Source organism: Panulirus ornatus, chromosome 5, assembly GCF_036320965.1.
Source record: "Panulirus ornatus isolate Po-2019 chromosome 5, ASM3632096v1, whole genome shotgun sequence".
Taxonomy (NCBI): domain Eukaryota; kingdom Metazoa; phylum Arthropoda; class Malacostraca; order Decapoda; family Palinuridae; genus Panulirus; species Panulirus ornatus.
The window spans coordinates 15,303,307-15,328,306 of NC_092228.1; the positions used below are offsets into that span (position 1 = coordinate 15,303,307).

Below are 25,000 nucleotides of genomic sequence, written 5' to 3' on the forward strand. Positions count from 1 at the left end.
ATATATATATATATATATATATATACATATATTTTTTTTTTTTTTTTCATACTATTTGCCATTTCCCGCGTTAGCGAGGTAGCGTTAAGAACAGAGAACTGGGCCTTAGAGGGAATATCCTCACCTGACCCCCTTCTCTGTTCCTTCTTTTGGAAAATTAAAAAAAAACAAGAAAGGGGAGGATTTCCAGCCACCCGCTCCCTCCCCTTTTAGTCGCCTTCTACGACACGCAGGGAATACGTGGGAAGTATTCTTTCTCCCCTATCCCCAGGGATACATATATATATATATATATATATATATATATATATATATATATATATATATATATATATATATGTATATTATACTTAGTCGCTGTCTCCCACGTTGGCGAGGTAGCGCAAGGAAACAGACCTAGAAAGCCTCCTGATCACAAGCCATGGAAGCTAACTGGTCCGAGTCGAGTGCCTCCACCTATAATGATGTGGTCACAGGTTGATAAATACTTGATATCTTGACGTCCATCGTGCAAAAAATGATTGGAGAGTGATGGAAGACATCTCGCTGTGGTGGAAGACATCTCGTTGTGTTGGAAAGACATCTCGCTGTGGTGGAAAGACATCTCGCTGTGGTGGAAAGACATCTCGCTAGATGTAGCTCACGAGCCTAGTGGTTTGGTCCACAGAATTATAATGCTCTCGCGCAAACAAAAAAGAAAAAAAAAAAAAAGAAATACTGACTGACATGCCAGCTAGCAGCACAAGTCGGGTGTGTCAGTCATGTCTTTAAGGATTTGACCATAAACATGAGCCAGGCCGAGAGCGTTTCCACACACACACACACGCCACAGAACCGTGTGGATAGGCGACAAGATTATGTCTGGTGTTATGTTTGATGTGGGGCCATTCTCAGGGGTCAGATCTACAGCTTGGCTGCCAAGCACTGCTGGGACAGGAATTGAATTGATCCTTGATATGGTAAAGTGTGTTGAAGAATTGTATTTTGTACTGGCGCTGCCTCGCTGAAGCGACGTTATTTTCTGTGTGGCGAGGTAGCGACGGGATTGGATGAAGGCTAGCAAGTATAAATATGTACATGTGTATATATGTATGTCTGTGTATGTGTATGTTTATGTATGGATATGTTGATATGTATACGTATGTATATGTGTGTGCATGTTTATGTATATAATATGTGCATATGAGTGGATAGGCCATTCTTCGTCTGTTTTCTGGCGCTACCTCGCAAAGGGGGGAAACAACGTTCCTACCCCCAACTTCAGCGAGGTGGTGTGTGTTATGCTACCCATGGGTACGCAAGTGCGTTTTTTTTTTTTTCTTTTAAGAATTACGTGATGGAACTATTTGAAGAGCTAGGTCATAAGATTATTTGTGGAACTGTGTGCTACGGTTATTGGTAACGCTACTACGTAATACAATTGTTGCCATGCGATGTAAAAGATTTTTTTTTCCCCAGTTTGTTCTTCGCTTTTATTTTTTTTCATCCGGGATGCGCGCTGCAACGTCATAAATCCTCTGCCTGCCCTTGTGTGTGTGTGTGTGTGTGTGTGTGTGTGTGTGTGTATGTGTGTGTGTGTGTGTGTGTGTGTGTGTGTGTGTGTGTGTGTGTGTGTGTGTGTGTGTGTGTGTGTGTGTGTGAAAACTCCTCTCTCTCTCTCTCTCTCTCTCTCTCTCTCTCTCTCTCTCTCTCTCTCTCTCTCTCTCTCTCAGCCCCGCCAGGACGCAGGGGGCCGTGCCGTGCCGGCCGCCCGTGGTGGGCGTGGCCGGGCTCCGGGCGGAGGCAGGTGTAACCTCTCCCCTCACACGGGATATCGCCTTTAAGCCTCCAGGAAGTGCGGCTCCTGCCACACACACACACACACACACACACACACACACACACACACACACACACACACACACCCGTGTCCTCAGCTTCCAGGGTTTTCTTTGCCTCAGTACTCGCTCCTGATCACACACACACACACACACACACACACACACACACACACACACACACACACACACCTTACGTCAAAGTTAAGTGCTTCGCTGCTTACTACGACGTTACCTTAGGTAGGTATGTAGGTAGGTAGGTAGGTAGGGAGGGAGGGACGTAGGGTTCATTAGACCCTTAACATTTTAGCTGGAGGACTTATGAAAGCACAGAGGAACAAATGATTTCAGCTACTTGGATTTGTTAGATTAGGGTTCTTGTGTGTGTGTGTGTGTGTGTGTGTGTGTGTGTGTGTGTGTGTGTGTGTGTGTGTGAGTTATGACCAAAATCAAAGAAGGATTGAATCTTCACATGGTGAGTTGGGTGTTGATGGCAGGCAGACAGTGTGTGTTTCCCAGTCTGCGTCGTAGTCCTCAGAGGGGCCTCGCCGTCGTGTATGCTGAAGGAGTGTGGTAGTCATGGCAGGAAACATGTGGCCGAAGGAGACAGCCAATAATGAGCGAGGCAGCGTCAGCACCGGCGGGGGGCGCCCCCCCCCACCTACGCCTTCCTTTTGTAACAGATGCCTTGAGCTTTTGCCCCTCTTATCTCGCGTCGCCCCTAAGCACATCTGTGTCGCCTCTCTCAGGAGTCCGAACTCACAGGCAGATTTCACCGTTTGTCTTTGGTTCATGAAATAGTCCAAACTGCACGACATGAGCGTGAAGTGCGAACGTGTATTGAACACAAGGTAAGATAGTGAACATGTATTGAACACAGGGTAAGATAGTGAACATGAACACAAGGTAAGACAGTGAACATGAACACAAGGTAAGATAGTGAACATGTATTGAACACAAGGTAAGATAGTGAACATGTATTGAACACAAGGTAAGATAGTGAATTCTGTTTGTGATCATAATGGACATGGGACAGTGTTGATGAAATGTCTGCACTTGCGTCACTAGTTATGAACAAGTGATATTGTGATACACACCCCACCTTCACCGTATTGTGGATGGCTTCCTTTTTCCCCACTCGAAAGTAAGCTTCTGAATTCCAAAATTCTCGTGTGAGTCCGGGGACGCGTATCAGGGACACCCAGCAGCGCTCTAGCGTGCCCCGTGCACGGCACCACCCGCCCACTCCCAAATGACTAGTCGCCAGCGAGGCAGCCGTGCATGTCCTCCAACACACCTCCAACGCCCTGCTCCTCCCGGCTGCGCCCCCTCGCCACTCAGGACGTGACCCCAGCACATGATATCCGGCCCATCGCCGCCACCCCCTCCGTCAGGAGAGAGACTCCTTACGAAAGTTAGTACCCACGAAAGTTAGTATATTCTTCGTCGTAAAGTTTGGCCGCAAATGATACGAAAACATCCCACAGCGGGGGAGTCTTTATGATGGTGAAGTAGCCATCGGCACGCCAGCAGTCTTTTGTTTCTCAGGTTGTGGCCACGTCGAAGACGACTCTCGAAAGAGCGCTATTTTTTTTTCCTTTTTTTCCATCGTGGGCTTGAAATCCGCGGCCTGAAACAGCTTGATGGATCAGAGGAGGAACAGAGACGCTGGGTAGGCTCCAACCATGGAGAAAAGCGCTACATGGCCTGAGAAGGGAGGGTGATAATGATTTAAAGAAGTAAGAAAGAGGAGAAAATAACCAAAGAGTTCTGAAAGAAGCTGCAAAAGACCTGCCCTTAAAAAGAAAAGAAGAAGAAAGAAGACGAGTCAGGTGTTAGGTGCTTGGAAAGACTCGAGAAAGTAAACAGTTCCAAAGCTCTGCGGCGACGGGAAAGAATTGGACGTGAGAGCCGCGGCCACTCCTTGTGAGATGCCAGCGGCCACACCAGTAATCACGCGACCCAGTGACTTCACTAGTATTGTGTTGTCTTGGTAATGGCAGACACACACACACACACACACACACACACACACACACACACACACACACAGAGACTTGCCATCTTCCTGAAAAGTTGGCAGAAGTTGTGTTGATATTATAGCTTAGCGGTGGCGGTGGGTGGTAGTGGGTCGTGGTGGGTGGTGGTGGTGGCCACCGCCGCCTGGGTTAGCGGTGGGATCCTGACGTTGCGTCGCCACAAATCAAATCACCTCGGCCGGGGAAAAAAATTTCTTTTGAGGCCTGGGCGTGAGGCGGGGGAAAGCGGGTGGATGTTGTGGTTTGGTGGTAGTGGTGGTGAGGCTGGCTGGTAGTGGGACAGACGCCACCACACTCTCGTCCTTTGTCTTGCTCGTGGAGGTGTAGATGACTACCCGGGTTGTGGTGGGGGTAGAAGACCACCTACCCCCCAACCTCCCCCGAAGAGGTCACCGGGTGTTCTCCGTGACCCCTTATTAGAGGCGGAGTCACCTGCTCCCTTGGGTTGCCCGGGAGGTGATGAGTGTCGTCCTGGGTGACTGACGCCATGGTCGGAGGGAGGAGGGAGGACAGGGATTGGTCAGAGGTGAACGGCTGGGTGCAGTGGAGTGGTGGACTGATGAGCGATGGTAGGATGAGACTGTCTGGTGATGTAGTGGGAGAGGATGATGATGTAGGAACGAGAGAATAGTAGTGGTAATAATGTAGGGGAGGGATGGCGTTGGTAGAGTGTGGCGAAGGATAGAAGTGTTGATGTAGGGGGAGGAGATGGTGGAGTGGGGAGGAGGGAACTAGGAAGTGGGAAGAGGACAGACCTACAGGGGAGGAGGACGTAGGTGTGGGAGAGGAGTGTAGTGGTACTGAAGGGGAGAGAGGAAGTAGTTGTGTACTGGACATGAGGGACAAGAAGGAGCAAATGATGGTGTTGGAATGGGAGTGGCGTTGTAAGCGAGCGAGGGAGAGAGAGAGAGAGAGAGAGGGAAGGGCGGTGGAATAAGGTAAGTGGTGATGGCATTAAGAAGGCAGGGAGTGCTGGAATTAGTTGGAGTAGGAACGATGATATGGAGTAAAGACTGAGTGTTGGTGTAGGGGAAGGAGGGAGTGAGTGAGGGAGAGGCAATGTGGAGGAGGGGAGGAAGTTGTGGTGGTGGTGGTGCAGCGAAGGGATGGGGGATCGCTCGAGGTGTAATGGTCGTATAAAACCAACGAGACAGTTAACGAGGTGGGTGTGGTGGATACCGTGGACAGGTGTGACGGCTGCGGTGGTGATGGGTTAGGGGGAGTGGCGGCAGCAGGCCGGCCGGCCGGCCAGGTGTGTGGCTCGTGCAGCCCTGGCGGCGTATATTTAGCCAAGGCAACACGTGTGCCCTGTGTGAGTCCCTCCACACAGCTCTCTCTCACTACCGCTTCCTCCTTCCTCGGGTACTCCGTCATCGCTCACGAAGTACAGGGAAGATTTTTTTTTTTATGCTAAGAAAAAGCTCAAGGAAGTGAATTTATTTTTGTGAGGGTCGATGTCTCTGTTTTGCCACAGGTTGTATTCTCGTGTTGTGCTCAGGATATTACTACCAAAAGGATGGCGGTGGTCGATGTGGATGAAAGGGTTGTCAGGGTTTGGTAAGGTACCTGAACCCTCCTAAGCATGATGCGGTACGATCCTTGAGTAGGACAGTCCAAACCTTGGTTGTAACAGCCTTAGACCTGACCCCTAAGGCTCAGGGTCAAACGCCGCCAAGTTCATCATACACAAAGATTTATACCCTCATGATATTGGGTGGTGACGTCGTGCTCAGTGGCCACACGGTAGTGCTGAAGGCCACACGGTGGTGCTCAAGGCCATACGGTGGTACTCATTGGCCACATGATGGTGCTAAGTCCGACACGATGGTGCTCATGATCACACGGTGGTGCTCAAGACCACGCTTTGGTGCTCAAGGCGACACGGTGGTGCTCAAGGCCGCACTCGATGGTGCTCAAGGCCGCACTCGGTGGTGCTTAAGGCCACTCTGTGGTGCTCAAAACCACACGGTGGTGCTCAAGACCACACACGGTGGTGCTTAAGGCCACACACGGTGCTCAAGGCCACTCGGTGGTGCTCAAAACCACACGGTGGTGCTCAAGGCCACTCGGTGGTGCTCAAAACCACACGGTGGTGCTCACGGCCACACACGGTGGTGCTCAAGGCCACACGATGGTGCTGAAGGGTTCAGTGACAGAACAAGTGGGTGATGCGAGAGGAAGCGTCTTGAGCCTCCCCTTGAGTCAGGTAGCAGATATAAATAAGGGAAGGTCGTGTCGTCCAGGAGCAGTGAGTGGGGGAAGAGTAGAGTCAGCGGGTGGAAATAGAGGCTAGAGTCAGAGCACGTAAATAGTGGCACAAGGGAGGAGGAGGAGGAGGAGGAGGAGGAGGAGCTGGTCTGTGTTGGCATCTCTCACACTGCTTCTGCTGTTGCTGGTAGGGTACTGTCGTGTGCTTCGCCTCCCGAATTTTGGGTATTGTTGGCCACGTCAGAAGCGTCTAGTAAGAATAAACATCTCATAGAAACGTGAAATAAGCTAGGATTTTTTTTTTTGAAAATATAAGAACGTATTATAAGTCAGCATATCTTGTTATACCAGGAGGGGAGCAGGTTTTCAGGGATAGATGTGGGAAGTCCCTGTTTCAGTAGGTGTTTCTTTGTGCCAGACGGAGGGGGGACTGAATGTGGCAGACGCCACCGCCGCCAGTGGAAACGGAGACATAGGCGTCATGCTAGAGGACAAGAGGCAAGCTGGGGGAAGAGAGAGAGAGAGAGAGAGAGAGAGAGAGAGAGAGAGAGAGAGAGAGAGAGCGTTGGTGTGAGGGGGGAAGGTGACTGTGTGTGAACCTGGAGAGACAGACGTGGCTCTTGTACCCCGTGAACAGCTCCTCTATTGTCTGTGGGGTGCAAGTGGTGCTGCGTCGTCCGCTGCCGCTGCTGTAACTGATGCAACCCCATGTCATCCTTCATTTCAAACCGCATTTGCTCCATCTGTAATGTGAAAGCCAAGGAATTTAACCCTGGGGGACGGATGGGAAATTCGAGCTCATAGGTCGTAGATTAAGGAAACGAGATAAAGTCGAGAGGATTTCAGAGATGAGTTGTGGTACGGCAGAGGAGAGAGTGTAGGAGGGAGCGGTAGTGAGTGTGTGGCTGGAGTGCGTGTACCCCCGAGGGACGGTTCTTGACTCAGACGTATAATTCACGTCCCCATGTGCTGCTGGTGACACCCTCGCTTGGAGAAGGTGTGTGTGTGTGTGTGTGTGTGTGCGCGTACTCCTCTGGCGCCATGAATAGCGCTCCACCATTCACTAAGAATCCACGCCTTCGATTGATATTGTTGTTATTATTAATTGATTAATTATTATTATTATTATTATTATTATTATTATTATTATTATTATTATTGTTATTATTATTATTAATATTATTGTTGTTGTTGTTGTTGTTATTATTATTATTATTATCATTGATATTGATATTGTTGTTATTATTAATTGATTAATTATTATTATTATTATTATTATTATTATTATTGTTATTATTATTATTGATATTATTGTTGTTGTTGTTGTTATTATTATTATTATTATTATTATTATTATTATTATTATTATTATTATTATTATTATTATTATTAATTGATAAATTATTATTATTATTATTATTATTATTATTATTATTATTATTATTATTATCAATTGATATTTTTTTGTAATAGACGGCAGGGGCTAAGTGAATTCGTACTTGCCCGCTGTTTGTGTGGTGTATTACGTTACTTGTTTTCAATGAGAACTTTCTCTCCCTCCAGGTAGAGGTTGTCGTGTTCTCCAGGAAGGTCCCGGGCGGGCATTCCCCTACCACGGTGTGTATGTGGCTCTTTTGTTTAGCGGCTTAATGTGAATGAGAAGTGAGCGGCTGTTTCCTCCAAGCGACCATTTGCTTTAGGGTCCAGTAGTTATTAGTTTACATCAACTGTTTGCCCCAGGGCCCAATAGGTACTAGTTTACATCACCTGTTTGCCCTAGGGTCCAGTAGGTCCTAGTTTACATCAACTGTTTGCTGTAGAGTTCAATAGGTCTTAGTTTCCATCACCTGTTTGCCCTAGGGTCCAATAGGTCCTAGTTTACATCAACTGTTTGCTGTAGAGTTCAATAGGTCCTAGTTTCCATCACCTGTTTGCCCTAGGGTCCAATAGGTCCTAGTTTACATCAACTGTTTGCTCTAGGGTTCAATAGGTACTAGTTTACAGCATACCTCGTACATTTTAATACTAGGTTGTGTGGCGTGTGACAGACCGGGTCAACACGAGAGCGTGTGAGGTGGCGAATAATGGGATGGAACTTTTGGTGATCTGTGTTGTTTTTTGATGCACTGTGAGGGTGATTTTGCATTGCCTTTGATTTTTCATTCAAGTTTACCCTTTTGGAAACACACGAGCGTAGTATTGGCTGTTTTGATAAGCTGTTCTCAATTATCCCCACTCTGTGGGATATGGTTTTTTTTTGACGTTTTTTGGCCCACCTGGTAATCTACTGGCATCTGTTCCCGTCCGTTGTCCGTTTGTAAACCTTGTCTGTCAATTTGTTTGTTTACATTTTGACCTCAGCAACTAACTACTGGGTCAGTTGTACTGACACTATTGAGAAATGATGTATGGATGACCCCCTGTCAAGTTGCCTCATTTTAAGACGATCCAACGCGTTATTTCAGTAAGGTTTATGATAATCTGAATTTCCAAGCCTCTTCCAGTCAAAAGCAGCTGAGCAGATAAGGCGTTTTGAGGAATGAATGACGGGTGGTTCTCTCTTGTCAGGTTACCTCATTTCATGTCTGTCCTGTATTCAATATGGTCGACCGCACCATTACCTCATTTCATGTCTGTATTCTATTCAGTATGGCCGACCACACCATATTGGTAGGATAAGCAATCGTCTTAACCCCAAGATGACCACCTTTCACTGTGAAACTTACCAACATTAGCATATGTTACTTTCTGTGACTCACAGAAAGACGATCTTTTTTTAAATTTTCAGTCGCGAAGGCTTCACTCGTGGATTGAAGTCTAGATTTTTTTTATATATATATTTCTTTTATAACAAAGTCTCCTGTCAGGGATGGCAGACCCCATCACGACCAGTCCTGGCTAGCTGGAGTGGTGATGCGAAGCTGTGGTGTGTGTGTGTGTGTGTGTGTGTGTGTGTGTGTGTGTGTGTGTGTGTGTGTGTGTGTGTCCTCCCTCTGGATGTGTGAGGTGCGAGAGTGAGGCAGCAACACGTATGTAGTTCCGTTGATCATCCTTGTGTCCCCATGTTCCTCCCCTCTGGCTTGCTGCCCGGGTCCAAGTTGCGTTCCTCGTTACCTAAGGTCAGTATGTGTAACGGCCAGCGTTACGTAGAAACCGCTTACCACCACCACCACCTCCCGCGGCTGGGCCGCTACACACACACACACACACACACACACACAAACACACTGGTGCCATGCATGGACCACTTAAGGGTCAAGTCAGAGGCCAGGGTGTCGTACCCGAGGATCTTATGGGCGTGTTCTGTAGTGCGAATGTTGCCTTCATGGCACCACTGTGTGTGTGTGTGTATGTGTGTGTGTGTGTGTGTGTGTGTGTGTGTGTGTGTGTGTGTGTGTGTGTGGTGCAAGTGTGGTGGCTTCCGGGTCGTGGATGGTGGTGGTGAGCGGTGTTGGCCCGTGTGATAAATGGTCCGCTTCGACCACATATCCATCCCCGCGTCAATTTGTTGCTGCCAAGCCCATCACCCGCTACACTCCACGCCACCCCTTCCCCCTCTGACACCAACATCTCTCCACCCTACTGCGCTACACTACACTCACTCCTACCGCCATCCACCTCCCCTCCCTTTTCACGCCAGCTCGGTGGGGTATGGCAGGGTGAGTGGGTCATGTAGGGAGTGTTGTGTGTGGGGGAGGAAGAATCTATAGAGACACGTAGTGGCTGGAAGATGTACAGACACACAGGGGTTGTGATCCCTGCTCCCCGGGTTGAGGGCAGGAGGAGGAGGACGTTGACAGGTTCCTCTCCTGGATGTCTTAATGGATTTCCCGGCCACCACCGCCGTAGCCTCTCGTCGAACCCCTGGCGGTTCTGCTGTGCACCAGCCGCCTCGCCTCCAGCTGGGTCCTCTCTCTCTCTCTCTCCTCTCTCTCTCTCTCTCTCTCTCTCTCTCTCTCTCTCTCTCTCTCTCTCTCTCTCGTTGACTTATCCGTTTGCCTCTTCATGACTGGTGTGTATATAAACCTAGTGCATATAAGAAAGGATCTCGTGTCGGTAATGCACGCCTCTCTCCTAAAGAGGAAATCGTGTATCTGGGTACATATGTACACATCTAACGTCTTCGTGGTCGTAAATTGCTTTTTCTTTAAATCACGCCGGATCTAGTAAAGGGAAGATTGATAGATAAAAAGAAATATACGGAAGACACGAAGGAAACATCAATACATCGTGGAGGAAAACGTGTTAAAAAGAAAATCTTGGAATGTGTTTTAACGGGAAAACTTTCGCTTTATTTGAGCACGGGCTAAGCAACCATTGCCTCTTTAAGGAAAACGGTCGGCTGGACTCTGCGAACCCTCATAACGAGAGAGGCGAATCCAATGACACTTTCAGAAGAGAAATACTCCCCACACGAGAACGCTGTCCTCCACCAGCATCGCCTCTTAAAGAGCCGGCGAAATTGCCGAGTTGTAAAATAAGCAGAGAACATTTACACCTTACAGTGACCCGCCAGAAACACCAGTGAGGTACAGTGAGGCGTAAACCGGGTCCAGCGGACACTGCGGGGCGCTGAATTTGAAGTATTGTCAACGAATCATTAAAAAAAGAATATGTAGGAACTCACTGGACGAATATGTGTAGGCCAAGGCTACTACTGTGGGTGCGTCAGCCGATCTAACTGGTTGCGGCCGTGTGTTATAACCAGACCGTCATCGTGGGGAGGAGACGTGTGCCTTATTCGGCACAGTGAGGTGTGTGTGTGTGTGTGTGTGTGTGTGTGTGTAGGGGGGGGGAGAGAGAGAGAGAGAGAGAGAGAGAGAGAGAGAGAGAGAGAGAGAGAGAGAGAGAGAGAGAGACCTACACGATCTTCGTGTGTTACTTCACGTTGATTATTTTTCTGGAGGTTTCGCTTTCCTCTGCCGCTGCTGGGTTGGGACCCAGCTGTATTGTTCCTCTGATCAGGCTGAAGCTGTTTTTTTTAAGCCTTGATCAACAGGCCAACGTCCCTTTCTTAACCTGGCTGGTCAAGTACAGTTTGTGGTTATTTGTCCCGGGAGTTTATGTTTGTTTTTTTCACTTCTTTACAGAGTGGTACGTAATGTTTCTCGTACCTACAGGAAGAGTGTGGAATAGTTTTTATCTTCCCCAGCTTTTGACACTGTTCTCGCGCTCCCAGACTTTTGATTTTAGTGATGATTTGATTTTCATAAGTCTTCCCTATCTGTCATACCAGTAGGGAATGATCTTGTGTGTGTAGTATAATATCATGTACCACGCCTTCCAAAATTTTCCACTTTTTTTTTTGTATGTGCGCTCCAGAGGGAGGGAGGAGTCTGATGTCTGTCGTGTTCAGTAGCTCGTTGGAGTCTCAAGGGCCAGTGAGATGCGAGGGTAAATTTTTTTGTCCGTTTTCTGTTGTCAGTAATCTCTCTCTCTCTCTCTCTCTCTCTCTCTCTCTCTCTCTCTCTCTCTCTCTCTCTCTCTCTCTCTCTCTCTCTCTCTCTCTCTGTCTCTGGGGGGGGGGGGGGGGGGGGGGGTTGGAGGATGCTCGTAGCCCGCGGTAATAAGCTAATATGTAAATTTATGTTAAAAAGTTTTCGTTCAGATGACAAGACTTTGTCTCTGATCTTATCCATGAGACTTCGCTGTCTCGTGTATTGACTCGTAGAACCCCAGGTGATGTGATCTCATTGCCCTCACAGCGCCGACCTCGACACAGATGGGAGAGGTAGAACAGATTTCCCTCTTAACACACCTTTGACCCTTTATGGCTGAGGTCAAAGGTCAGGCCACCGTACCCTGGGGGACGTACCGCCCTCGTGCTGAGGAGCTCAGCCGCAGCTGGTGGTGTGTGGACGTGTAGGTGGTCGGGGAAACTCATAAAGCTGGAGAACTATGTGTAGCGTCATTAATCACTCCCTCTTTGTCTGGGGGGAAACTTCCAAGTTCTTTGCTAAGTTCTAGTTTGGCTAAAGTTGGGCAAGCCTTGAAACTGAAGCCGTGTCCCGAGATATTTTATTCAGCCGTTCATCAGCGTAGTTTGATAAAGCTAATCTTTCCATGTAATATGGGGGCGTATATGTTTTATTCTGAAAGGCTTTATTTGTCTATAAATTATACGTAGACAGAAAGCCATTTGTGATAATGTTGGGTGAAGGACGCATAGCAGGGTGAGGTGGAAGCTACTGAACGTACAGTAGGTAATGTTGGGTGAAGGACGCATAGCAGGGTGAGGTGGAAGCTACTGAACGTACAGTAGGTAATGTTGGGTGAAGGACGCATAGCAGGGTGAGATGGAAGCTACTGAACGTACAGGAGGTAATGTTGGGTGAAGGACGCATAGCAGGGTGAGATGGAAGCTACTGAACGTACAGTAGGTAATGTTGGGTGAAGGACGCATAGCAGGGTGAGGTGGAACCTACTGATCGTACAGTAGGTAATGTTGGGTGAAGGACGCATAGCAGGGTGAGGTGGAAGCTACTGAACGTACAGCAGGTGATGTACACAGACGGTGGACGGTGATAGTTGAGGGTGAAGGGCACGTAGCCAGGGGGAGGTGGAGGCAAGCACATAGCCGTACAGCAGAAGGGATGATCTCCGATCATAACACTGAACTTGCACCTCGTTATGGTATAGTTGCGACACAGGTGATAACTATATATGGTGCCTGGATCCTCTTTGGTAAAGGATCTTACATTCTCGAGATGGTTTTCTCGATAACCACTTTTGGGTTGTAGTTGATATTTGGATCATATCCTTTTGAATACCCGCGGGGATTTTGAATCTCCTCAGTGTAACATGGCCGTCTGATCTCGGACGGCCACGGGTCCACCGTAAAGTAAGGTGATGTGTGAGGCTGCAGGTCTGTCTGTGGTGGTGAGGAGAGAGGAGGAGGTGGAGTGTGACACAGGATCAGACAGCTTTCCCCGCCCGGGACCCCTCTCTGGCCCGCAGGACAATACTGTTAGGCAACTAATGAATCACGCTCCACACTTGCTCGCTAAACTTGTCCAATATGTCTGTATAACTCCGGCAAACTGCTCATTGAAGCCTGTTCCAGGAAGGAAGGGAAATTGCCCCGTGACACGATGGGGTAGTTATTAAATTTTGATGTCTATTTATCGTCATTTGGAGCCACTCATTGTCTTTAACTTATTATTGGTGGATGTAACAGTACGATGAATGTAGGGCTCGCGTGTTGCAGTTATGAGAGGTTGGAGAAAACCTCGCTAGTGTGTTTGGTGATGATATCTAACTATGGATTAGATGGAGGTGGAAAAGCCACACATTTTGATCTCGTTGGTGGCGTACGCTACATAACAAAGCCAAGCCTCTGCATCGGAACAGAGGAAATTGGAAAATGTATGACATTAATCACATGCGAAACATCTACGTTTGTATTACTCTGCCTTTACTCCAGGGACTATGTCCAGTTATATCCCTGGATTATCCCCCTGCGTAGCATTCACCAGCTTTACGTACTTGTTAAAGACGGGATGGCAAGCTATATAGGGTTCGCCAGTCATGTGTTCGTCAGAGAGTTGATGGTAAACGAGTGGTTGGTGAAGGAAGTGGTAGCAAGCTGGAGTTCCCAAATGTCTGGAACCACGGTGGCCTGAGACGGTGGCTCATTCCTGGCCATGTTCTAGAGCCGCACACCGGAGAGTGTGATGCAATCGTGTGATGTCTGTCTTGTCTTCGTGGACGGTGAATGTAGGTGTCGACAAGTGGCCCCCCAGACGGGTGCCCTGAGCGGACGGTAAGCTACAGGAACCTCCGGTAATGGTAGTTGGCAACTACCAAAGTTGCCTGACATAAAACGTGAACAACCAACCAGCTCATTCCTCGACTTGCAGACCAACTTTAAAATTTGCATGACAAATTACTGTTAATGATGTTTTGGCGCTAGTTTTGGTCAGAGCTGACCGCACTGGGCCATTTTTCTTTGTAAATCTTCTTTTTGTTTGTTTTTTTTACGTACATTTGTATATATATATTTTTTTTTGATGCCAAGATCCCAGAAAGAGAGGTTCAAAGAACCCATTAGCATCAGTAAGGGTCGGACAGCCATCCTCGTCTTCATCATGCAGTGCACACTGGTCTCTCCTCCTGTGTTTCGCTGGCACGGAGCGTACGGGGATCTTTGACCGCATGCGGTGTGGGCCGGGTGCGGGGGGGTGTGTTTTCTCGTTACGTCGTTCATGATTAAGTCTTCTATTGATTACAATACCGAAGACTGATGTGATGGTGAGACTTTAAAGGTGCGTTTGGGATGGGAGAGAGAGAGAGAGAGAGAGAGAGAGAGAGAGAGAGAGAGAGAGAGAGAGAGAGAGAGAGAGAGAGAGCTTGGAGTGTCTGATGGCTTCACCGACATGGCGAGGCTAGGAAAAGGAACGGTGGATCCCGCGGAGACAGTGTTAGGTTGGGTCTTGAGAACGTTTACTGTGTGCTTGGGCATGACGGGTGACGGTGGCACTTCACGGCACATAATTTCCCGTGACCTCACTGCAGTCTGTACGGGGTCCGGGTCAGAGAAACTGCAGAAGGTCTACATGAAGCTTCGAAACTACTCGTTGGAGTGGAGACACTTAATGACACACACGAGACATGCTTAGGAGATGTTAAGTCCTGATTTGTATATAATGCTATGTCTTTGCCTTAATGACATGCTTGGTTGAATGTGTGGCTCGTAATGATCCGAAGAACAGAGTCGCCCTTGGCAACGTCAAGGAAGACGGTCAGTCTCATACGTCTGCCTCTGTCCGAGAGAGAGAGAGAGAGAGAGAGAGAGAGAGAGAGAGAGAGAGAGAGAGAGAGAGAGAGAGAATCCTTCAGCTGGGAAATATAACTCCTTAGAAAGACTCGTGGGCGCATGAGCGCGGAAGAACTGGACTGCATCCTTCAAGGTGTACCAGACTGGCCAGGAGGTGTGGCCCAGCATGTTTTAAATTAAGACCTGCCGCAACAAACAGGTTGATAGACCAGGTCCTCACCGGGTAAGCTTACACGCTGTCTTAACGACAGTGTTATCGTTGGTTCCCCGAAGCACAGTAAGGCTTCGAACTGAACTGAGTTGGAAAACGTCAGTAAAGCCTGTGGCGAATGGTGGCATCAAGGTAGGAGATGGGTCCCTTCCACCTCCCAAAGTTACCACGCTCGTTATTGAGTTTCGTATTTACTTAATAGGCTGACTATGCTGTGGCTTTGATTACTGGTGTGTCATTGGGCTCATGGCTACTGTAGAGCAGAGTCATGGGGGAGCAAGTCTCATGTATACAGACTGAGGTCTCGTGTTATATTGCAGGTTTGTATAAGCAGGTGGTGTTGATGTGTATGGTGGTCAGGTAACTTGTACATGTTCTGATTGATCATCATTCTCCCATGGTGGACTGAAACATAACCTTAGATTCCTTCAAAGTGTTACGCCAAAGGTGGAGCCACCACTGCCGTACGCTTTCCATTGAGACCCATGTTTACCTGTCGAATACGACGCCACCGATCCTCAAGACTCACGGTACAACCCATGAACACGACGGTACGACGTGTGCGTATTGATGGCTTGGCTTCTCACCCAACCCATAAGATTTCAGGTCAAAGGCCGGACCATCGTACGCGAGGATCGTGCGCGGTGGTCGGAACCGTCGTGCTGCAAGAGGTTAAGGTTTCGTACCATTTGCGCTCCAGACGTATTGCGAAGGGTTGTGCCTGGGTTGCGTGATGAACGAGGATAAATTCGGTCATCAAGACGTTTCCAGCCGCGTCAGATCACAAGCCTGTGGCCGCAGTAACCCCGCTGTCTGTAAAGGAACCAAGATAACAGATGCGTTTTTATGACAGTAAATCGGTATCAACATGGGAGCGAACGGCACGGTATGGATACTCTGTTGATATGTGTGGTTACATATAGAATTTCCCAGGTAGCTACCTGACCTTAGGGGTTTTCTTCCAAAAAGCAGACTTTCTCTCTTCAGGATTTTCACAGCATCGTCCACTTTCGTAGCTTTATATAAGTCGTGTCTCGTCCTTACAGCGTCTTATCTGCCCTTTATCTAGTGAACATTATTTATCATTTATTCTTGGTCATTTCCTGTTTTGAATGGTATTATCGCTAAGGCAAGGCATATTTCTTTTCTATGGCATTCATATTTTTGAATTCCGAAGACCTCCGTGGATTGATTTGTTATTGTTATTGCGGATGGACGGAGATGGTGAGAGAGAGAGATTTTAAGTGGTATGGTGATCTTAGGCCATATCTCACACGGAGACCACGGTGTGTCCATATTCTGTCCAGCAGTTGTCGAGGTAACCAGATGCAGGCTGGTGAGTAAGGAAGAGAGAGAGAGAGAGAGAGAGAGAGAGAGAGAGAGAGAGAGAGAGAGAGAGAGAGAGAGGGCAAATAGATTAACCAAATGAAGAGGATAAGAAGAGGTCAAGAGGATGGAGGGAGACACAGTGAAAACTGTGAGGACAATGAGAATAAAGACAGTGTCGAAAGTGGTGAAAAAAAAAAAAGGGAACGAAGCTTAGAAAGACGATGAATGATATTGGAAGACACTGAACGGGTAAGAGACAAGAGGAGGGAGAAGTACTAGGGAATGGATAGGGAGAGGGGGAGAAGAATATATGTACGCGTAGGAGAAAAAAAAATGGATTGATAAACGAAAAGGACAAAGGTTTACGAAATCTTTTTTGATCAAGAAGAAGAGAAGGAGCTGAGGCTGAGTCGAAAACAGTGTGAGGAACATAATAACTTTGCGAGTGAGGGAGTCGGAAGTTTGGGAGTATGATTCACGATACACCCGCAGTTTATTGGAGATTTTGCGCAGAATTTTGTCAGTTGGTGTTGTAGGACGTCAGGGGGAAACTTTGCCAGGACTTTTGGAACTTCCGAAGGATCTCTTGGAAAGTGAAGAGATCGCATTTTGTTTGCTCAGTTTCTTGGTCTTCCTCGACTCTATATATTTCCAGCGGTCAGTGCACCTATAATCCTGGTCTTTGATGAGCTGACCCGTGAAGATTGATCAAAGGCCAGCGGCATCGAGGGTGGAGTAAAGATGCGTTTGTCGAGGTCGAAGTGAGTCTTAGGTTCATGGAGGGCGCACGGCCCAGTTGGTATACATCTTCCGAGTCGTACAGTAGTGTGCCGGTGAGCTGGTATCCATCCTTTATTCTCCTCTTTCGTTCTCTGTAAAACGCCAGCTTTCCCCTCTCTTGGTTAGCATGGCTTGTTGCAGCCTATCTCTCTCTCTCTCTCTCTCTCTCTCTCTCTCTCTCTCTCTCTCTCTCTCTCTCTCTCTCTCTCTCTCTCTCTCTCTCTCTCTCTCTCTCACCCAAGACCGGAGATCGACCTTACCTTAACAACTCTCACCTTATTGCTCTCGCTTCTTCTGTCTCCTTGTAACTAATTTTCCTTTTGTCGGCCATTGTTGGGGCATGTTTCGCTCGTGTCATGTCGGACACTAAACAAAAAAGAAAAATATGAATTGAAGATACGTATGTTGGAGGGAGACGCGCCATACTGCGGACATCCATGATTGCTGATATTACTAGTTTTTCACAAAATATTGATGTTATTGACCTGTAAGAACCATAGTGTGATGTCCTTTTCACAAACCTGGATTGATGAGTATATTTCCTATTTCCTGTAGTGATGTGGCGTATATATATCTCAATTGAATATATCTCCATTGAAAGCAGAATCCTTTGTGTAAGTAGATTACGTATTCCGGAACTGTTTACAACGCCCACTCAGGCGTGACAAGTTCCCTGACGTATCTCGTTCAGTCAGCTTTAGCACCCGACCAAGCTGCAGCATTGAACGTAGGTAGACTCTTCGATCCTCTTCCAGGGGGACGATCCTCTGTCGTCCTCAGAGAACGTCCGAGAAGACATCCGGTATTCACCCCCCCTCACCTTATAGACCACTGTAATGTACCGGAGAAATGAGTAACCCATAAATCTGTTCCGAGATGGAGATGATTGACCTCCGTAAGACTGAAGTCACTAACATGAGGATGTTTTCCATAGATGGAACACATGTCCGTGCACTCTGCCTGGAAGAGGGGATGATGAAGAAGTCATTCAGCGCTTTTCAGAGTGAATTTCAACATCGTTATCACCCAGGGGAGATGAAGATTGCGAATGTACGTTATACCCAGGGGAGATGTAGACTGCTAACGTACGTTATCACCCAGAGGAGATGAAGACTGCTAACGTACGTTATCACCCAGGGGAGATGAAGACTGCTAACGTACGTTATCACCCAGGGGAGATGAAGGCTGCCAACGTACGTTATCACCCAGGGGAGATGAAGGCTGCCAACGTACGTTATCACCCAGGGGAGATGAAGACTGCTAACGTACGTTATCACCCAGGGGAGATGAAGACTGCTAACGTACGTTATCACCCAGGGGAGATGTAGACTGCTAACGTACGTTATCACCCAGGGGAGATGTAGACTGCTAACGTACGTTATCACCCAGGGGAGATGAAGACTGCTAACGTACGTTATCACCCAGAGGAGATGAAGACGGCTAACGTACTTCCTCTGCGTTAGGGAAGGAGAGATTCGTAAAAGAGTTCAGTTTGAAGAAGAACACGACCGAATGTTTAAACTCGGGCAGCCTTTATTACCCGGGACAACACGAGTTTAAAGCTGGAACATAGCTTGCACCGATGATTGAATAAAGCTTCTGCATCACTGGGAGAAGCCGGAGGCTTAAAACGTGAACTTATTAATGAGAAAAGGCATGGGACAGAAACAGGAAGGTCCGTTTTTAAACTTGCACAAAAAAGATGTCACTTTGATGGAGTGATACGTGGAGGAAGAATGTGCAAAAGTCATTCACTAAAGAGCAAATGTAATGCGTGAAAACAGTAGAAAACTACCTTATTGTCATGGACCAACTCACTAACGCCAGTATGAGGCACACATAGAAACGAACCCTCAGACTCTTATAATAACAACTGGACCAATTTCACCATGTTGTCCGGGACCAGCACGGTTGTGTAACATGTAGTAAACACAGACCAGCAGCACCACCAAACAGCCTGGTGAACCAGGGAGAAGAAGCCTAATCGCACAGAACACTACACGGCCACGGAACGTAGTAACTTCAGCATTGTAAGTGTGACAGTGCATGAAGCAGGCGCGTAGCTCCGTAGCCAGACTCGTCCGGCACGAATGGTGTTTCTGCAGACGAACGTTGTGTAGATTTCGAACAATATTCCTCTTTTAGGTGATGTGTGTAATGTGTATCGGATATATTATGTTGTCATATACATCCATGTACGTAATCTGATGTTTGGACGTAGACGTATTGTCAGCAGTAGTCGTGGACTGTGCCTTACATAGTGATAAAAGGCCTCTGGAGAAATTGGAGTTGGTTGCATAGTCGTAAAATGTACAGAAAAATGTGTAGTGGTGAGAACCCTGCCTTATGTGGAGGTAGGGAGCCGCTTGGGGAAGTAGAAGGAGGGTGTGTGTGTGTTAAGGGAGTTGAAGGCCGATAAAAGTGGGACTAATGGCTGCTTTTGGGGTGGCGAGCCATTAAAACTTGTCGAGACAGCAACATGTCCCTCACGGCCGTATATCTTGCCCGAGGGAACGCGCGCTCTACTTCGTCATCCGCCGACGCGACACCACCGCCAGAAGTCGTGGACGCACCACGCCACCTTACCTCCCTCCCTCCCTCCCTCCCTCCCTCCCTCCCTCACTCACTCCGCCTTCTGTCCTCACCCGTTTAAACTGAAGGCATTGACTCGTACCTCAGCCTCTTGGTACCGTATGAGAGGCGAGGCAAGGCAGGCCCTGTGTCGTGTCACAGTCTCTTTAATAGCGATCTGCCGCCGGGGTTAACCTCCCTCGCGCTCTCAGCCTTCCTTATCCTCAGGTTTCGTCCGTCAGTTTAAAAGTCCTCGCGTTGGCGTTGATACATCCTGACCCCAGCCGGTCGTTGTTGCCCCTCACCCCAAGGGCGTTAGAGTCTTCCTCTCTCTCTCTCTCTCTCCCTCTCGTAGTGTATTACCCTGTCATACCCATGTTTATCCTCTGTCCGATATCTGTCTTCCTCTCAAACCAACATCTCTCTCTCTCTCTCTCTCTCTCTCTCTCTCTCTCTCTCTCTCTCTCTCTCTCTCTCTCTCTCTCTCTCTCTCTCTCACACACACACACACACACACACACGCATTGCTCACTGTCACACCAGTGTTTATCCTTCGTCTTTTGTGCGCGCATCTATACATGCTCAACCTTTTGTCTGTCTATGTCTATATTTCACACCAGTATCTTAAGACTGTCGTCCGTGTCTTTCACACAGACGAGTTATCTTTAGTCTCATTCGTTCGTATCTTTTTTTTTTTTTTTGACACCAGCAACTTAGCTCTTGTCACATCCCATGTTGTTTTTTTCGTTCACACCATCATCAGTCACTGACTTGGTTTTATCTTTCTCTCAGACTCAGGCAGGTCCTGGACCTCATCATCTCATCCCTTAAGGTCGCCCGTATTACCAAGTTATTTTCATCAGTCTTGCCCCTCGTGTCCTTGCCATTAAGCTGGGGGTATATTACGCTGTTGGGCGGGCGTGTAGAAACGTTCATCTTGGACCACACTGGTCGCTAAACAACTTGCATTATCAAACGTTACAGTATTTTTCTTTTTTCTCTCTCTCCCGCCTGTGGCTCGAAAATTAAACTGAACCACGTTTCTCCTTGCGTGGTTCATGTGAAGTCGACGTCTCGAAACACGTGAAGCCATATCGAAACTTAGTTTCTTGTATGTCACATGTACGTCAGTTTGTGTGATTACTTGCATTTTGGGTCCTGTAGCAAAGCTGCCGTGGAATACATTGACGCACGTCTCAGTGAAGTCGACGTCTCGAAACACGTGAAGCCATATCGAAACTTAGTTCTTGTATGTCACTTGTAAGTCAGTGTGTGTGATTACTTGCATTTTGGATCCTGTAGCAAAGCTGCCGTGGAATACATTGACTCACGTCTCAGTACATCAGAATAACTGAACCTGAGCTCTGATATCTGACAGGTACTTTTTTTTTTATCACGTCTCGTAAGCTTTGATCAGACGTGACGAGATTGCTTCGTTTGATGCTGGAGCCGAATCACACAGAGCCAGACTTCTCCGTGTGTATACTCTTAGCATTATTTCTTACATTATGATGTGTTTTGACCCTAATGTAAGGATAGTGGGTCCATACCGTGTCGCACCTTATCTGAGAATCAAGTGGTTAGATATTACTGGATGTATACACACTAGACCTTCAGTTCTCGCTCATTTTATGGGTCCGTTGCCGAAAGGTGAGTGCGTGTTGGGCAGAAAAAAGTCACTCATGGCTGGTGTTCAGCCGTGCATCTGGAGCTGTAATCTTTGATCACTGGCACCACTGCATTATTCTGAACTTGAGTGGGAAATGGTAACATTGCCGTACCTCACCTTACGTATACCTTACGATGGTTTCGGAGGCCTTTCTACCCATACAACTTGGACTGGGATCTTACCTTAGCTTATCACACCTTAACTAACCTTATCGTGCATTACCTTAATGAACCTTACCTTGTCTTACCTTACCTTACCTATACGTGTACGAAGAGTAAGCAACTCTGAGTTTAAAGATTGATTCTCGGCATTATCTCTGTATTTCACTAAACCACATGTCTTTCTGTTTCGCTTTTATTTTTAATGAGGCGGCCGAAGCAACCAGGTTGTTTTATGATTTCCCCCCCCCCCCAAAAAAAAAAAATATTACGAACTGTGTGAAACATTAACATCTGTTATGAAACATTAACATCTGTTATTGCTTGTATAAGTTTATTAGGGTGTCACGGTATTTTATTCTTTTAAACTGTAGCGTCTGATTATTATGATTTTGAAGGAAATGGTCAACTGTCCGTTAGAAAATAAGGTTAGTTTTAGGGTTTGCAGGTTGGGAGGTCAAGAGAGCGAAAGAAGTTGGATAACTTTTCGGTATCTTGGTGAGTCTTTGAGGATGGCAGTCATACAAGTTGGGCGAGTTCGTTAACAAGTTGTGGCCGTGTCATGGTGTGGGTGGAGGTCCGCCCACCAAGGGGGATGAGGACCTGAGTTGATGGAGTTGGACTCGCTAGCCTCCTCCTGACTCATATCAGACGAACGTGATCACCGTTTCACAATACAGAGTGAGGCTCTTGGGAAGACATTGACCTGCAGAGGAACGCACGTAGATACCTCGTCTTTCATTAAAAAAAGAAAAAAGCCTTGTAGTTTATTTCCGTTGCTCGAGATGGAATCTCTTTTCAAGCATCCCATGTATGAGTTGGTACATTAAGAGAACAAACGTATTGTAATTATCATGGTGAGGGAATAGTAGGTGAAGGGACGAGAAAGCACCTCTTCGATAACTTGTAGGGTAGTACAGAGCAGGCAGCCACTCAGTAGGTTATGAGGATTACCTGTTACGTTCAGTGGGTCTCTGATGCATATCATGTGTTCCAGTTGGCATGTGTGGATGTATCAAATTAGGATCCGTTCTCAGTGATGGTAAGCGGGCGTGTGTACACATCCTTGTGCGTTGGCCGACTCACAAGAGTGAGACGGATGTTGGAGGACGAGCACTACGCTACGACCCATGGGTATCACTGGCCTGGCCTCATGACCTCTTCCTCAAGGGTCAGGTCAAAGGCCTGGCCTTCTTACCCAGAGGTGTCGTGTACGAGGATGGTGGTACCCGCCTGGCATGCGTGTCTCCAGCATCCATTCTTGTCAGGTCACCATCTCTTAGCGTAGCCTCTTGGGCGAGAACAACCCATGCGGCCAGTTGTTATCAAGTGCCCAACATACGTGATGAAACATAGGATGTTATATAATGATGTTTACATCGCTCGTATGTTCTGTGTGCATATAAATCCAGAGGGGATGATGGCCCACGTCATCATTGCACCTTATCACCCAACATACGTCATCGATGCACCTTTTTCTGCCAATAGGGAGAGCGTTAGTGGCGCCTCAGAGGCTTCGTCTCTTGCCCTGAACCAACTCCACGGTAATTGTAACCAAAATACGACTAATGGCGACGACCCACTTCCCCCGGTGTGGTTGCTCAGTGTTGCCCTAATGAAAAAAAGGCCGTGGTGTGCGTTCCTCATGTGGCAGAAGGAACCAGGCTAGAGTGTATTCTGGCGTTCAGTCTTCCTGGCAGTGAAATAGCTCGGCGAACGGTCGGTTTGCTCTCTAGTAACAAAGAAAATGTTTGTGTAAATGAAGCAGTGAACGATGATTGGCTTAAACCACTCGAACAAGGTTGACTGTACTGATGTGTGATCGTGTGTAGGTATGATTACTTCAGCCAACTGGCATCGTGATTCACGTAAGATAGAAAGAAAAAAGAAATAAAGAAGAAAAAGAGTTTTTGACGTCATGGACGGTAATAAAGATTACACCAGCCACATTGTTGTCCGAGTTGGGTAGCAGCAGTGAGTGTGAACGTTGGCACGCGTCCCGGGCATGTTGCATCTCCGACATGTCATCTTTGAAGGACTTGTCTTTCTTTTTTTTGAGAGGCCTAGCGTAGCATGAAGAGAGAGAGAGAGAGAGAGAGAGAGAGAGAGAGAGAGAGAGAGAGAGAGAGAGAGAGAGAGAGAGAGGTTTTATTTCTTTTTCTTAAGATTAAGAATGCAGCTGTTGGTCACCAGAGACCAGACTCGAGAATTTGTGTGTATAGACAAATGTCAAGAAGCTGGTTCTGTCTTGTTGACTCAAGTGACAACAGTGTTGAGGTGGTGGTTGGCTCGAGTCATGTCGTCACGTTTGGAGACAACACCTCGTGGTCGATTTACCGTTTAAGCACGAGGGTTAGACCATATTTATAACGCTCAGGTATGACCCAGGAGCACGATGGCACATGTCGCGGATAGAAAGATCGTAACCCATATCATCCATACGGGCCTTATATATATATGTATATATATATATATATATATATATATATATATATATATATATATATATATATATATATATATATATATATATATTATCCCTAGGGATAGGGGAGAAAGAATACTTCCCACGTATTCCCTGCGTGTCGTAGAAGGCGACTTAAAGGGGAGGGAGCGGGGGGCTGGAAATCCTCCCCTCTCGTTTTTTTTTAATTTTCCAAAAGAAGGAACAGAGAATTGGACCATGTGAGGGTATTCCCTCAAAGGCCCAGTCCTCTGTTCTTAACGCTACCTCGCTAATGCGGGAAATGGCGAATAGTTTGAAAGAAAAGAAAAGAATATATATATATATATATATATATATATATATATATATATATATATATATATATATATATATATTCACACGATTGCCGTTCCCAAGGTTAGCTAGGTAGCGATTGCAGCAGACGAAAAAAGAGGTCGCATCCTCCGTCATGTGTAATGCACCGAAACCACAGCTATCCACATTCAGGTTCCCCATAGACCTTTCCATGGTTTACCCCGGATGTTTCACATACCCGGGTTCTGTTCATTGACAGCACGTCGACCCCAGTATACCATATCGTTCCATTCACTCTATCCCGTGTACGCTTTTCAATCACCTACCCGTTCAGGACCCGATCTCTCAAGATCTCTTTCACTCCATATTCCATCTTCCGTTTGGTCTCCCCGTTATCCTTGTTCCCTCCACTTCTTACACTTGCATCCTCTTTGTCAACCTTTCCTCACTCATTCTCTCCATATGTCCCAACCCTATGAGCACACCCTCTTCTGCTCTCTCAACCACAATCTTTTTATTTCCACATATCTCTCATACCCGCACTACGCCACGCAGGGAATACGTGGGAAGTATTCTTTCTCCCCTATCCCGTATATATATATATATATATATATATATATATATATATATATATATATATATATATATATATCCCTGGGGATAGGGGATTAAGAATACTTC

General features: G+C 47.0%; 1 protein-coding gene across 6 annotated transcripts in view; it reads left to right on the forward strand.

Annotated features, from left to right (window-relative positions):
• Positions 1-25,000, forward strand: part of Cdep (Chondrocyte-derived ezrin-like domain containing protein) — a 729,829-nt gene that overhangs the window by 179,052 nt on the left and 525,777 nt on the right. The window contains exon 2 of one of the 6 annotated variants that reach the window (XM_071661713.1): positions 7,628-7,681. The exons of the other annotated variants lie outside the window; for them this stretch is intronic. The gene's annotated coding sequence lies outside the window, so the exon portion shown is untranslated. The remainder of the gene's footprint in view (positions 1-7,627; positions 7,682-25,000) is intronic. 6 annotated transcript variants of the gene reach the window in all.